This window comes from Chiloscyllium plagiosum, chromosome 21 (genome assembly GCF_004010195.1).
Source record: "Chiloscyllium plagiosum isolate BGI_BamShark_2017 chromosome 21, ASM401019v2, whole genome shotgun sequence".
In the NCBI taxonomy this organism is placed as follows: domain Eukaryota; kingdom Metazoa; phylum Chordata; class Chondrichthyes; order Orectolobiformes; family Hemiscylliidae; genus Chiloscyllium; species Chiloscyllium plagiosum.
The window spans coordinates 40780347-40793871 of record NC_057730.1 but is presented as its reverse complement, the minus strand read 5'-3'; the positions used below and the strand labels follow the sequence as shown (position 1 = coordinate 40793871).

Sequence of the window (13525 nt, the reverse complement as noted above, 5' to 3'; positions counted from 1 at the left end):
TCTCCCTGGTGGCGAATTTGACTGCTCATTTCAATATTAACTCCTCCCTGAAGAAAGTTCAATAAGTTCACATGTCTCTCACTGATTACCAAATAGTCTCTAATTAATTCATCTTGCAAAGCTCCATGCTCACAGTATCCTGCTCAACAATATAAATATGTTAAAATTGCTTCTTTGGTTCACCAGAATGCTGTCGTTAAATTTCTTTCTGGGTTAAACTATGTGTTGAATTTTTAAATAAATCCATCATACTTTGTAATACTTTTTTCTACACTTTGTCTTTCCAGATCATCATCAGTCATTAGCCCTATATCATATAATAATGTGCTGACTAGGTGGCGGTGTTTGTTTGTGTGTAAGCCTGAAGCCATTCAATGATGTTGAAAGTACTTAAGCTCTCCCACTTCAAGCCTTCTGTATGTTCAATTGGTTGAGGTAATGGCAAGGTCTCTACTGGAACTCACTGTGGGCAATTGTGCCTGTCTGAGTTGTGACAGTACTTAGATTTTTCCACTCTAGTCTTCCCTTCCCCACAACCACCCCTTCAAAGTCTTTCCATCCTGTGGCCATATAATTGAAATCTTCCAAGAATTGTTTTCCTGCCTTTGGAGTTTTCTTGTGAAGACCTCTGAGGCTAAGGCCTGCATTTGGTGCCCTCCTGCTGTATGCTAGGCTACATTGATATAATCCAAAGTTCTGTCCTGCCTTTGGAGTCTTCCCTTTTCAGCCATATCTCTTGGGCTCTGCTTTAACTTCACATTTTGGCTCTGGAGATTTTTCCTTCACTGTCTCGATGCTTTCTGTTATAGCACATTGGGATGTCTGACTGGAATATCATGGGCTTTCTCCTTATCATTATATGGCTCTTCAACTCAATATGTACTATAACAATTTCCTTTTAACATCTGTACATACAGATGGTTCTTGGTTAATGTGGTTTTGCCATAATCTAATTTTCACAGCTCATGATTTGAATAACACGTGTCTGATTTGTAACAATACAGGGTTTTACACTGTCCCAACAGCAGTAGGAATGAGTACCTGCCCAGACACAGCATTCCTGAGCACGTTCTTGTTCGTAAAGCTTGTTTTGGCTGTTGCCTGCTGGATATGTTTTTTAAAAAAAGCTGTCCTGAATGAAACACAACCCTCCACCTCCAAAGAAGCAAAAGGGCAGTCTAATAATTCCTCGACCTTCAACTTCCAAAGGTGCAGATCAGTCCCCTTCCAGGTAAACAATCTTGTATATGATGTAAGAAACATTCAAAAATATTCTATTCACATGTATTTTAATATCCATTTTGGTTTTATATTAACCGTGTGCTTGCATTATGTATTTGTTTGATGTTCTTGAAATATAATCCAAACACTTATGTGGGTTTCTATGAGAATGTACATTTCACTTCATGCAGTGAGTTTCTTGCACTTAACTATTGTGTAAATAAATAGCCTCAGTAGGTTATCTAATGTAGCTCTCTTTATGACATCTCTCCTTACATACTCATTCTAGTCTAATGTCTTTTCTTTTATCAATAACCAAGTCACGTCATCAGTTGTGTTGTCGTGATTTAAACCAATTTCACTATACCACACCCAGCATTTTGTTACTTATAGTAATGACAGAGCATTTGCAACAATCTCAGCAGATAATGCCATGAATGATCCACATTGGCCTTCTCCTGAAGGTCCCACCATCTGAGATGCCAATTTTCTGCCAAATCACATTCTATGTGACTTCAGGAAATGGCTGATTAGTGATCATGGCAAAAAGCCTAGTACAAGGTATTAGAAAGGTCACTTGCCTGTGCTGTAAAGTGTTTCTGATTGACGAAGAACCTGCTTACTGATGCTCATTTTAGATTCTGTCAGGACCACTGAGCACCAGACTTCATTATAATGTTTGTCCAACCTGGACAAAATGATTGAATTGCAGATCTGAAAATGGCAATAATATCAATCAATTCATCCTCAAAGCATTGCTTTAAGCGTTTATCAGACCAGTACCACAGGCCCAACCTTTTTAGCTTCTTCATCAGTGACCTTTGTTCCATCATAAGATCAGAGGTGAGATGTTCGCTAATGATTGCACAATGTTCAACACTATTCACAATTCCTCAGATACTGAAGCAATCTGTGTCCCTGTGCAACAATATTTGGACAACATTGAGACTTGGCTTGATAAGGGAAAATAATGTTTGCATCACACAAATGCTTCACAGTGATCATCTACTTCACTTATGAAAGTGATAAATTCTATCACTTCCCTTGACATGTAATGCTATTATAATAAAAAAACTACCATCATCAACACTTTGAGTATCATCAAAGTAGTCATCAGAAACTGAACGGGACTGTTCATATGCATGTTGAGGCTACAAGATTATGTCAGATGTTCGAAATCCTGCAATAAGTGACTCACCTCCTGCCTCTCCAAAATCTTTCCATTATCTACAAGGCTCAAGTTGGGAGCTTTTCACTTGCCTGAATGCTCAAGAAACTCAACACCATCCAAGGAAAACCAGCCCACTTAATTGGTACCCCATTCACTAACTTCAACATGCATTCTTTTCATCACTGACATTCAGGGCTAGTGGTGCGTACCATCTTCAAGAACACTGCAGTACCATCAAGGTTCCATGACAGCACCTTCCAAATGGCATCTATCACCGAAAAGGACAAGGTCAGCAGATATGGGCCATTTGGCCCATTATGCCTTTCCCAGTTCTTTGACTTGAATCATTGTCTGCAAGTTTCTCTGTAAATGAAACACCATCCTGATTTGGAACTGTACCACTGTGTCAGTGATGTCAAAATCCTGGAAAAGCCTCTCTTACAACACTTGGATGTAAATAGTGGTTTGAGTGTTACTGAAAAAAACCCATCAGATTTTGCATCTGTCTGGAAATAAGAAATACCACAATCAACCATAATTCAAAAGGCAGCTCACCACCACATTCACTAAGGACATTAGTGATGAATAATAATTACTGGCCTTGCCAGTGATGTTCATGACTCAGGCATTAATTAAAAAATACATTCTAAAGCTTATTTAGAATCAATAATTAGATTTTAACCATATTTGGAGTAATGATTAGATGACTTTGTAAAACAGCAAAGCCAAAGTATTATGTGGCACCTCAGCCATTGCAACATACCTTCTGTTCTACACTGCAGTGACATCCCTGACTTCATGATTGAATCTCTTGAGATGGGTCAGAATCTCTGTGAGGTGCTGCAGTTTGGAAAGGCAAATTAGGTCAGGACTTGTACACTTAATGGTAAGATCCTACAGAAATTTGCTGAACAAAGAGACCTTGGAGTGCAGGTTCATAGTTCCTTGAAATTGGAGTCATAAGTAAACTGGATAGTGAAGAAGGCGTTTGTGCCAGGGTTGGAAGGTTTGACCAGCCCTCAGCTTGTATTCACAGAATTACAGATCCTTAAATGTCAAGTTTTCATTTAACCTATTTTTCTAATAAACTGTTCAGGGCAGTATTAGTACACATTTCTAGAGCAGGTGGGAGTTTGAAACTGAGTCTCCCAGCCCAGAGCTAGGACATGCTACCACTCTAAGATTTTCTTTAATTGGTTTTCTGCTGTTTCTTTGCTGCTGTACTGATTATTATATAATACCTACTTGTCTAATTAGGTTCTATCTGCATTGAAATTTGTAATCAACTGAATCATTGAGTAAGAAAATGTAAGTGGTTTCAGAGCTCTATCATTAATATAACTGTATTGCACCTGTTCTATCAAGCCCTCAACAGAATTGACTTTGTTTCTCGTCCTTCAGGTGCATTCAGATTATTATGACATGCAATTACATTCTTTAATGTGCTGATGGTGTTCACTTAGACTAGGGTGGTTACTGCCCCAATGAATTGATACAAGATATTCATTTACAACTCTTTCACCAGAGAATCTAACCCATCTCAAGAGATTCTATCATGAAGTCGGGGCTGTCACTGCAGTGTAGAACAGAAGGTATATTGCAGAGTTCTAGTTCTCAACTGTCACTTGGCCAACATTTATCCCTCAATCAACATTGGTACAAATAAATTATCTGATCGTGATTGTACTGATGTTGATTGAGGGATAAATGTTGGCCAAGTGACAGGTGAGGACTAGAATTCTTTTCCTCCTAATCATGTCATGAGGTAGTTTACATGCAACCAAATAGGCAGATGGAGATGAAATTTGCTATCACACCTGAAGACTAACACCTCAGCCAATGCAACACACCTTCTGTTCTACACTGCAGTGACATTTCCGACTTCATGATTGAATCTCTTGAGATGGACTAGAGTCTCTGTATGAGGTGCTGCATTTTAGAAAGGCAAATCAGGGTAGGACTTGTACACTTAATTGTAAGGTCCTGAGAAGTGTTGCTAAACAAAGATATCTTGGAGTGCAGGTTCATAGTTTCTTGAAATTGGAGTCGCAGTTAGATAGGATAGTGAAGAAGACGTTTGATATGCTTTCCTTTATTGGTCAGTACATTGAGGATAGGTCATGTTGCAGGATGTTGGTTAGGCCACTTTTGCAATAATGTGTGGTAATTCTGATCTCCCTCCTATTGGAAGGATGTTGTGAAAATTGAAAGGATTCAGAAATGATTTACAAAGATGTTGCCAGGGTTGGAGAGTTTGAGCTATAGGGACAGGCTGAACAGTCTGAGGTTATTTTCCCTGGAGGATCAGAGGCTGAGGGATGACCTTATAGAGATTTATAAAATCATGAGGGGCATGGATATGGTGAATAGACAAGGTCTTTTCATTAGGGTGGGGGAGTCCAGAACTAGAGGGCAAAAGTTTAAGGTAAGAAGGGAAAGATTGAAAAGGGACCTAAGGGGCAACTTTTTCATACAGATGCTAGTGCGTGTATGGAATGAGCTGCTAGAGGAAGTGGTGGAGGCTGGTACAATTACAGCATTTAAAAGGCATCTGGTACATGATGTTCATGAATAGGAAGCGTTTAAAGGGATATGGGCCAAATGCTGGCAAATGGGACTAGATTAATTTAAGATATCTGATCAGCATGGACAAAATGGATGGAAAGGTCTGTTTCCATGTTGTACATCTCTATGACGCTAATTGTGTTTGTGGGATCTTGCTCTGTACAACACAAATGCACTTCCAAAATACTTTATAACCAAGTATGAATTTCCCAAGCCCAGTAGTTGATGTGAAGGACTTCAGGGTGTTCTGAGATTGGTCAGCCATCCATTCTCTGCCTATGATGTAGGTGTGACGTGTTGTACTATAGTAGGAAGAACAAGGCGAGGCAATGAAACATGAAGGATCCAATTCTAAACAGGATACAGGATCAGAGAGACCTGTGACATGTATGCACAAATTGTTAAAAATGTCAGGGCAGTTTTAAAAAGGGCCTGACAAAGTAAATGGGGAGAGAAGGTCAAGCACTAGGAAACACTGATTTGTGGTGAGTGGCAAAAGAAGCAATGTTGACACAAGGAAAAACACTATTTTAATGTAGTGAGTGGTTAGAATCTGGAATATTTTGGCTCAGGACGTGGTGGAGGTAATCAGGGATTTCAAATAGGGAATGGATTTTTAAAAAAAGTTGCAGGGCAATGGGAAAAGTTTAGGAGAGTGTCTTTTTTTAAAGTTGCTCTTACAGAGAGCTAGTATGGACATGATGGGCCCAATGGTCACCTTCTCTACTGTAACTGTTCTATGCTTCTATGAGTAGAGCAACTGAATGGTAATGAACCTGTGACTGCTTTATTTCTGTATTCTAATCTAAAGTTCTTCCCAAATGTTCCAGAATCCAGGCAGCAGCTCCATGCTCACACACACTGCTGACATTTCCTACTCTGAAATCACTTCCAGCTGGTTTTACCACATTTTTTCTTTCCCTTTGCCTGGGGGTGTTTTTACCTTCTGTTTTAAATGAGTTTTATTTTTCCTGTTGGATCTTGAACAATGGGCATCTGTGACTCTGGAGACTTAACAGACTGGCTCCCTTAATTCGAAGGGTGGCAATCTTAGAATTTAAAGCCAAAGCAAATAGGTTTCAGTTCAAAAGAAGTTGCTTGCCAGTGCAAACAGAAACGATAATCAGATCGGTGCTTGACTGTGGCATTGTGAAGGTTGAGGCTGAGACAGACTGAAGAAGATTACTGTGTGCTGAGAGGAAACCAGTCCACAACAAATGCCTCACTGAAGAAGAGAAAGGAAGAATAGCAAGTCCTTGGGTAAGTTGTTTCAAGTAAAACATGAGGGAAAAAAATGAAGACTTGCATTTATGTGGCACCTTGTATGACCTCAGGACATCTTAAACCTCTGCAAACCAGTGAGATACTATTTAAATTGTAGTCACTGTGGTAATGAAAGCAGCCAAGTGCACTTAAGAGGTTCTCACAAACACAGTGTAACAGTGATTGGATAATTAATCATGTTGATTGAGGGATTAATATTGATCTCTTCTTTGAAAAATGCCACAGGATCTTTTGTATTTATCTTAGAACACTGGAGGTGTATTAAACTGCACCCAAAAGGGTGGCAGTCCTTCAGTACTGCACTAGATTGTCGGTCTAGCATATTGTACTCAGATGTCTGGACTGAGTCTTTCGCCAATGAATGTCTGATTAATAAAGATGCTGCTCAGAGAGCTTGGGTTGAGACTATATTACCCAATTTAACTCACCGGCTGCATCCTTTCACATCTCCGTGTAGTTTAAAGAATTTACCTTCTCCCACTAAAGACTAAAGCAAAATATGTAATAGTGAATAATTATTGGAAGATTACAAGATATTGTAAATGACTTTAAAAGGGAATCATATGAAAATTTGAAAAGCGAGTGGAGTAAACAAAAACAGAAATTGCTGGAGAAACCCGGCAAGTCTGGCAGCATCTGTGGAGAGAAAGCAAGTCCAGTGAGGTTCTGAAGAAGGATCACTGGGCTCGAAACATTAACTCTCGTTCTTTCTTCACAGATACTGCTAGATCTCCTGAGTTTCTCCAGCAATTTATGTTTTTATTTTAGATTTGCAGTTTCTACAGGTCTTTTTAAAGGGTTAAACTGCACGCCACAGGGAAAGGGCAGGTTTTAGTCGAACCAATTATACAGCTCTTTCAAACCAATAGCACAGACACAATGGACAAAATGGCTTCCCTTGTGCTCTAAGATTCTGTGGGCCTGATTTTAACTGCTTACTACTGGATGTGTTTTGATTGAATTAAAATCTCAACTGTTTCCAATCAGTGCACAAGAAAAAGTACAGAGCAAACCTCCAATGTAAACCCATACTGCCGTTGCACATTAATTGCAATCTCTTCTGCAACATATGAAGTCCTGAATATTATAAAATATTGCACAGCTGGACAAGAGATAGTTTAAGGAAAATATTTATATTTGAGTCCTCAGTTACAGCTGTTGCAAATCATGTTAAATTCACAAGTCTTCTTATGGGGCTATTTGGTTGATCTTTCTTGATTGATAAACTATGTGTAATCTCAGATCACTTGTTTTATTTACTAGTGTCTTTCCTGTTAAATATTAATGCCCTTGAACTTATGCAAAGAACATAACTCCAAAGTTTATGAATTATACAAAACTTGGAAATTTGTAAACTGTGGTGGATAATGTAGAACTCCAAAATGACTTAGAAACGTTGATGGAATGACAAACAGATGGTTGATGAAGTACATTTGGAGAAATGAGGTGATTCATTTTGGTAGGGGTAGCAAAACAAAATAAAAGACACAACTCTAAAAGGAGTATAGAAGCAAAGGGACCTCAGTAAATATGGGCAGAAGTCATTAAAGCTAGCAACACATTTATTCATAGGAGCATAGAGTACAAAAGCAAAATGCTGATATTGAACTTATATAAGATGCTAGTTAGACATCCGCTGGAATATTGTATACAGCTCTTGGCTCCATACTTTACGAAGAATGTGAATACATTGTAGAAGGTGCAGAGAGAAAAAAAACAATGCCAGTCTTTCTAAAGATGACAAACTTCGGTTATCAAGGATATGGGAGAAGTTAGGAATGCTCCTTGGAGAAAGGAAAGCTGATAAGAGATTTGATAGAAGTATATAAAATCCCAGAGGCTGGCCAGAGCATATCAGTAGAAACTATTCCCATTCATGAAATGATTGAGAACAAGAGAGTACAGATTAAAAGTAACTAATAAAGGAAGTAAAACTAACATTCCTGATACAGCAAGTGTTAGATTCTGGAATGCACTAACTAAAAGATTGGTGGAGGTAACTGAAGCAATGAAAAGGGAATTCAACTATTAACTAAAGGGGAAGAATGTGCTTGGGTTACAGGGTGGGAGATTGGCATGAAGTAAACAACTCATTTGGAGATCTGACACAGACAGAATGAGCCGAATGGTCTCTGGAAGTGCTGTCACAATTCTGTGAAAAAGCAATTGTGTCCATCAAAATGGACCACCCTGCTACATACCTCAATCTGTCCCTCCTCTCATCACCTCAGTGGCAGGCTTGGTGTTGCAGGTCCTCACTCTGAGAGTCAGTCACTTCACCTGGTAAATGGAGATACCAACCTGGATTAAGCCCTGCTGTCAAACGTGACAGGACCAGAGGTAAACTCATTCTTCTGGGTTTTCTGACTGTATTGACAGTCTTAGCACCCAGTACTCCCTCAACATCCCCTCACCCCAAAACCTCCTACACACCTACAAAACAGAACTCAGTACCCCCTCATGCAACAGCTCCCTCTACCCCACAGCATCCAACATCCCCTCAGTACTCTGCACCTCCTCATCTCCAGCAGCCCTTACCCGACATTCTCTCATGCTGCCCTACTCTCAGCTGCCATCACAATTAGGACCAGAGATTTTTACAGTACATAAGGAGGTGTTTTGCCCCATCAACTCTGATGGCCCTTGTCAAAGAGTTAACAATTCAGATTTGTTCTCCATGCTTTACCCCTCCAGCTCTGCGTTGTTTTCCTTTGCAACTGTGCAACCAATGTAACCTTATGATTGGATCTACATCTGCTGCCTTTGAAGGCATTGCCGACAAATTAACAATCCTCTCCTCTTAATTACCTGCTGCTTTAGATGTTTTTACTTTAAAATATTTTCCTCATACTGTTCCAATTTTTCAATCAAGTTTGATTATAGTGTTCATCTGAAGTGCAATGAAGTCATGGTGTGAAATATTAACATACGACCAGTTTCTGAGAAACCTTCTTTGTAAACCAAGGCATTAAAATTTGTTTCAACAAATTAGAACAGGGGAGCGGGGGATTTTGGTTAGCTACAGTCACCGTGTGTTAACTAATAATGCAGTACAATTTTTAGATGTTTCAATAATGCTCTACAGTAGATTTAATTACATCTTTGGAAAGGGAATTGGATGAAGAGTTGAAAGAAAATTTGTTCGATGCTATGCAGAAAGGGCAAAGAAATTAGATTATTAGGTAGCTCTTTCAAAAGATGAATTTGCAAATGAGTTCCTTCTGTGTCTGATCATTCTCTGATATTCAACTGCCAAACCAGTCAATCAGGTTTCAATCTAGAAGACAGATAACAGTTGGTACATACAGATATGTATAAATATTAAGTTGAGAAATCCGTCTTCTGGGAACAGGTTGGTTGCTTGTTATAACTCAGTTAAAACTTAAAGTGTGTGGGTTTATGGTGAATTAGGTTTAAGATTGAAATTTAAAGATTTTTTTCTATCCCATGTGCCCCAAACTCACCTGTTTTGGGGCTTAATGTTTCCCTTATTGTATTCAGCTTGAATCAGTAGCCACAAATGAAGTATTGTTAGTGAAAATGGAGGAGTGAGTTTCAGGGTAACAGTTAATGACAAATCCTGTTTTACAAACATTAAGTTAGCATTAGTGCCAGTGCTGCTCTGTTATGATCTTTGGAGTGAATTCCCTTTAAAAAGCTCAATATAGAAATGAGCCAAGTACCCAGAAGTTAAGACATGACCACAGGTTTTTTGTAGCACTGTGTTTGGAAATCACTCTGTATCACTTATATCGGTCTAGCTGCAAACAAGCACACCAGAAATCTTCAAGTACATAGAATTGAAATACTTCATTTGCGTTACATTTGTATAACACAATAATGTTATTAAATGGTGGCAGTGGTTGGAGCAATGGATAGCAGGTTTCCATAAACAGTGGCACACATTTTAGCTGCTTGAGGAACCCTCAATCTGAAACAGTTAATGGCCTACAAACTAAATGTAATACAGAACATTATCATTCCCATCTGCTCCAGACCTGTGTAATTAACTTTCTGAACAGGTTGGCTTGAAAAGATCTTGAAGGATAACCTTTAAGGGGCTCTTGTGGTGCACTGGTTGTAACTGTACCTCTCAGCCAAGAGCCCTAGCTACAGGCCATATCTGCTCCAGGTATGTGTCATAAAATGTCAAAATAGATTGATTCAAAATAGGTCTGGGACACTTGTGGAGCAGTGGTAGTGTCCCTATCTCTGGACCAGAAGTTTTTCACTTAACTCCCTTATTCTCCAGAAAAACAAACAGTACCTCAGTACAACAGGATCATAGACCAGTGAGCCTGACATTGGTGGTGTGCACGTTGTTGGAGGGAATCCTGAGAAGCAGGATTTACATGTATTTGGAAAGGCATGGACTGAATAAGGACAGTTAGCATGGCTTTGTGCGTGGGAAATCATGTCTCATGAACTTGATAATCTTGAACAAGTAACAAAGAGGATTGATGAGCGCAGCGTGGTGAATGTGATCTATTTGGACTTTACAAAGACATTTGACAAAGTTCCTCATGGGAGACTGGTTAGCAAGGAATACAAGGAGAACTAGCCATTTGGATACAGAACTAGCTCAAAATGGGTGGTGGTGGAAGGCTGCCTTTCAGACTGGAGGCCCGTGACCATTGGCGTGCCACAATGATCGATGCTGCGTCCACTGCGTTTCGTCATTTATATAAATGTTTTGGTTGTGAACATAGGAGGTATGGTTAGTAAGTTTGCCGATTACATCAAAATTGGACGTGTAGTGGTTACCTCAGTACAACAGGATCATGATCAGATGGGGCAATAGGTCGAGGAGTGGCAGATGAAGTTTAATTTAGATAATTGTGAGGTGCTGCATTTTAGAAAAGCAAATCAGGGCAGGATTTATACACATTATAGTAAGCTCCTGGGGAGTGTTGCTGAACAAAAAGACCTTGGAGTGCAGGTTCATAGTTACAGGTAGATAGGATAGTAAAGAAGGTGTTTGGTAAGCTTTCCTTTATTCATCAGAGCTTAGAGTATAGGAGTTGGGAGGTCATATTGTGACTGTACAGGATATTGGTTAGGCCTCTTTTGGAATATTATGGGCAATTCTGGTCTCCCTCTTATGAGAAAGATGTTGTGAAACTTGAATGGGTTCAAAAAGATTTACAAGGATGTTGCCAGGGTTGGAGGATTTGAGCTATAAGGAGAGGTTGAACAGGCTAGGGCTGTTTTCTCTGGAGTGTCGAAGGCTGAGTGGTGACCTTTATAGAAGTTTATAAAATCATGAGGGGCATGGATAGGGTAAATAGACAAAATCCTTTCCCTGGGCTGGGGGAGTCCAGAACTAGAGAGCATAGGTTTAGGGTGAGAGGGGAAAGATTTAAAAGTGACCCAAGGGTCAATTTTTCATTCAGATGGTGGTGCATCTATGAAATGAGCTGCCACAGGAAGTGGTGGAGGCTGGTACAATTACAGCATTCAAAAGGCATTTGGATGGTTATATGAAGAGGAAAAGTTTTGAGGGATAGGGGCCAAAAGGTGACAAATGGGACTAGATTAATTTAAGATATCTGATCGACATGGATGAGTTGGACTGAAGGGTCTGTTCCTTGCTGTATATCTCTTTGACTCTAAATGTGTAATATCATCTCTAAAAAGGCTAATATAAAGCAAAATAAAGCAATAGTAGAGCCTGACATCATAAAAGAGATGTCAGATATGCTCAGATGCTTTAGCCATGAAGGAGATGAGCCCGTTATCTCAAGAGGCATTATTTTCAAAGGAAAACAAATACTTGCACGTGAAGATCTTTGGGAGATGATGTCACTGCCTCACAAGAATGTATGGGCAGAGAGTGAATGAGACAAGTAGTCAAGTCTATTTACCAGGTCTAAATAGTGATATTGAAAAGTTAGTGAGGATGTGTGAGACATGACAGAGCCATCTGTCACCGCAATGTGGAAAATACCTACAACTGCACAAAGATTTCATCAGTCCCTCAGTCCAAATCACCACCAATCTATTTTCTGTCAATGATGAATTTTATTCACTTTAATCAATGATAATTCCTTCAAATTTCCAGTTGTCGGACAGGTGAAGACCACTTCAAACGAGTCCAAGGCAGGCTTTTGAAAGCCATGTTCAGTTTGATTGCTGCACTGAAAAAAACATTTCTGGTAATGAGCCACAGTATATATTTAGACTATTGAGGAATTTGCATGAACCCGATAACATCCTCATCACTTGAACTCAGATCAAACGGTCTTGCTATTTTGAATGGCTCACAACATTAAATCATTCGATCTGAAGTGTATGGCAACAAAAGTTTTGTGTTGTTATGTTATACCTCAGAGCTACACTTCTGGGTATGGGGTTACCATCACTGGCAGAGGTCAGAATGACAAGCAAAGGGAGAACATAACCTTGTCAAGGCAACACCTGTCCAAATTCTTCGTGATGCATTCACAATACATGCCGGAACAGCGAAGGGTAGTGTACAAATGTTAATTGTGCACATTGAAGGTGAAATAACACTGTGATAACAATGTGATGGAACACCAGGACAATAAACAAGTCACTGATCACAGCCAAGTGTTAAATCCATACTTTCAGAAGGTTACACTGTAGCTCGTTCTCGAAGAGTTTTCAAAGCAAAAAGATATACAGAGGAACCTCGATTATCCAAATATCAATTATCCGAATATTGGATTATCCGAAGGAGATCTCGTGGTCCTGATAGAAATATTAAATCAAAGAGGTGTTTCCAACACTGATCGTGTGTTTTGTTTGCAGTAATTAAAAATGAACTCGGCTTACTGATATACTGCTGAAAATGTGTTGCTGGAAATGTGCAGCAGGTCAGGCAGCATTCAAGGAGCAGGAGAATTGATGTTTCGGGCATGAGCCCTTCTTCAGGACTTCTTTATGACAACAATTGCTTTACTGATATACTGCCAAGAGCAGCCTTGGACATCGTTGGGAGCCCAGGCACCGTCTCCAAATGTCTGACCTCCCGCCCTCTCTCTCTCTCTCTCTCCCCCCACACTTACCCTGGAGTTTTACATGGGGTAAACCACCTTTCCCCAGACAATCTCTCCAGCATTGTCGTGTACAGGGCAAAGGAGGAATCTATCAAAAAGTTGCAGTAAAAATGTGTGTGTGTGTGTGCGTGCGCGCTATTTGGAGACTCACCCCCCCCCCCCCCCAAAGGCAGCTGCAGTCTTACTGTTGGTGTCCAGCCCGGCTTCCCCTGGGGGAGGGGTGGTAGGTGATGGGGGGAGATGGTGGGGGAGTGGCCGGGGGCGT

At 39.9% G+C, this 13525-nt stretch overlaps 1 protein-coding gene across 4 annotated transcripts in view; it reads left to right on the top strand.

Moving 5' to 3' along the window:
• The window catches only part of LOC122560400 (complement C1q tumor necrosis factor-related protein 1-like), a 50607-nt gene that overhangs the window by 11092 nt on the left and 25990 nt on the right, over window positions 1-13525 (top strand). Inside the window, exon 1 of one of the 4 annotated variants that reach the window (XM_043711032.1) lies at window positions 1173-1231. The exons of 1 other annotated variant lie outside the window; for it this stretch is intronic. The gene's annotated coding sequence lies outside the window, so the exon portion shown is untranslated. Of the gene's footprint in view, window positions 1-1172; window positions 1232-5979; window positions 6218-8541; window positions 8582-13525 lie in introns of those variants that run through there. 2 more of the 4 variants (XM_043711031.1, XM_043711035.1) reach the window with 2 other exon arrangements.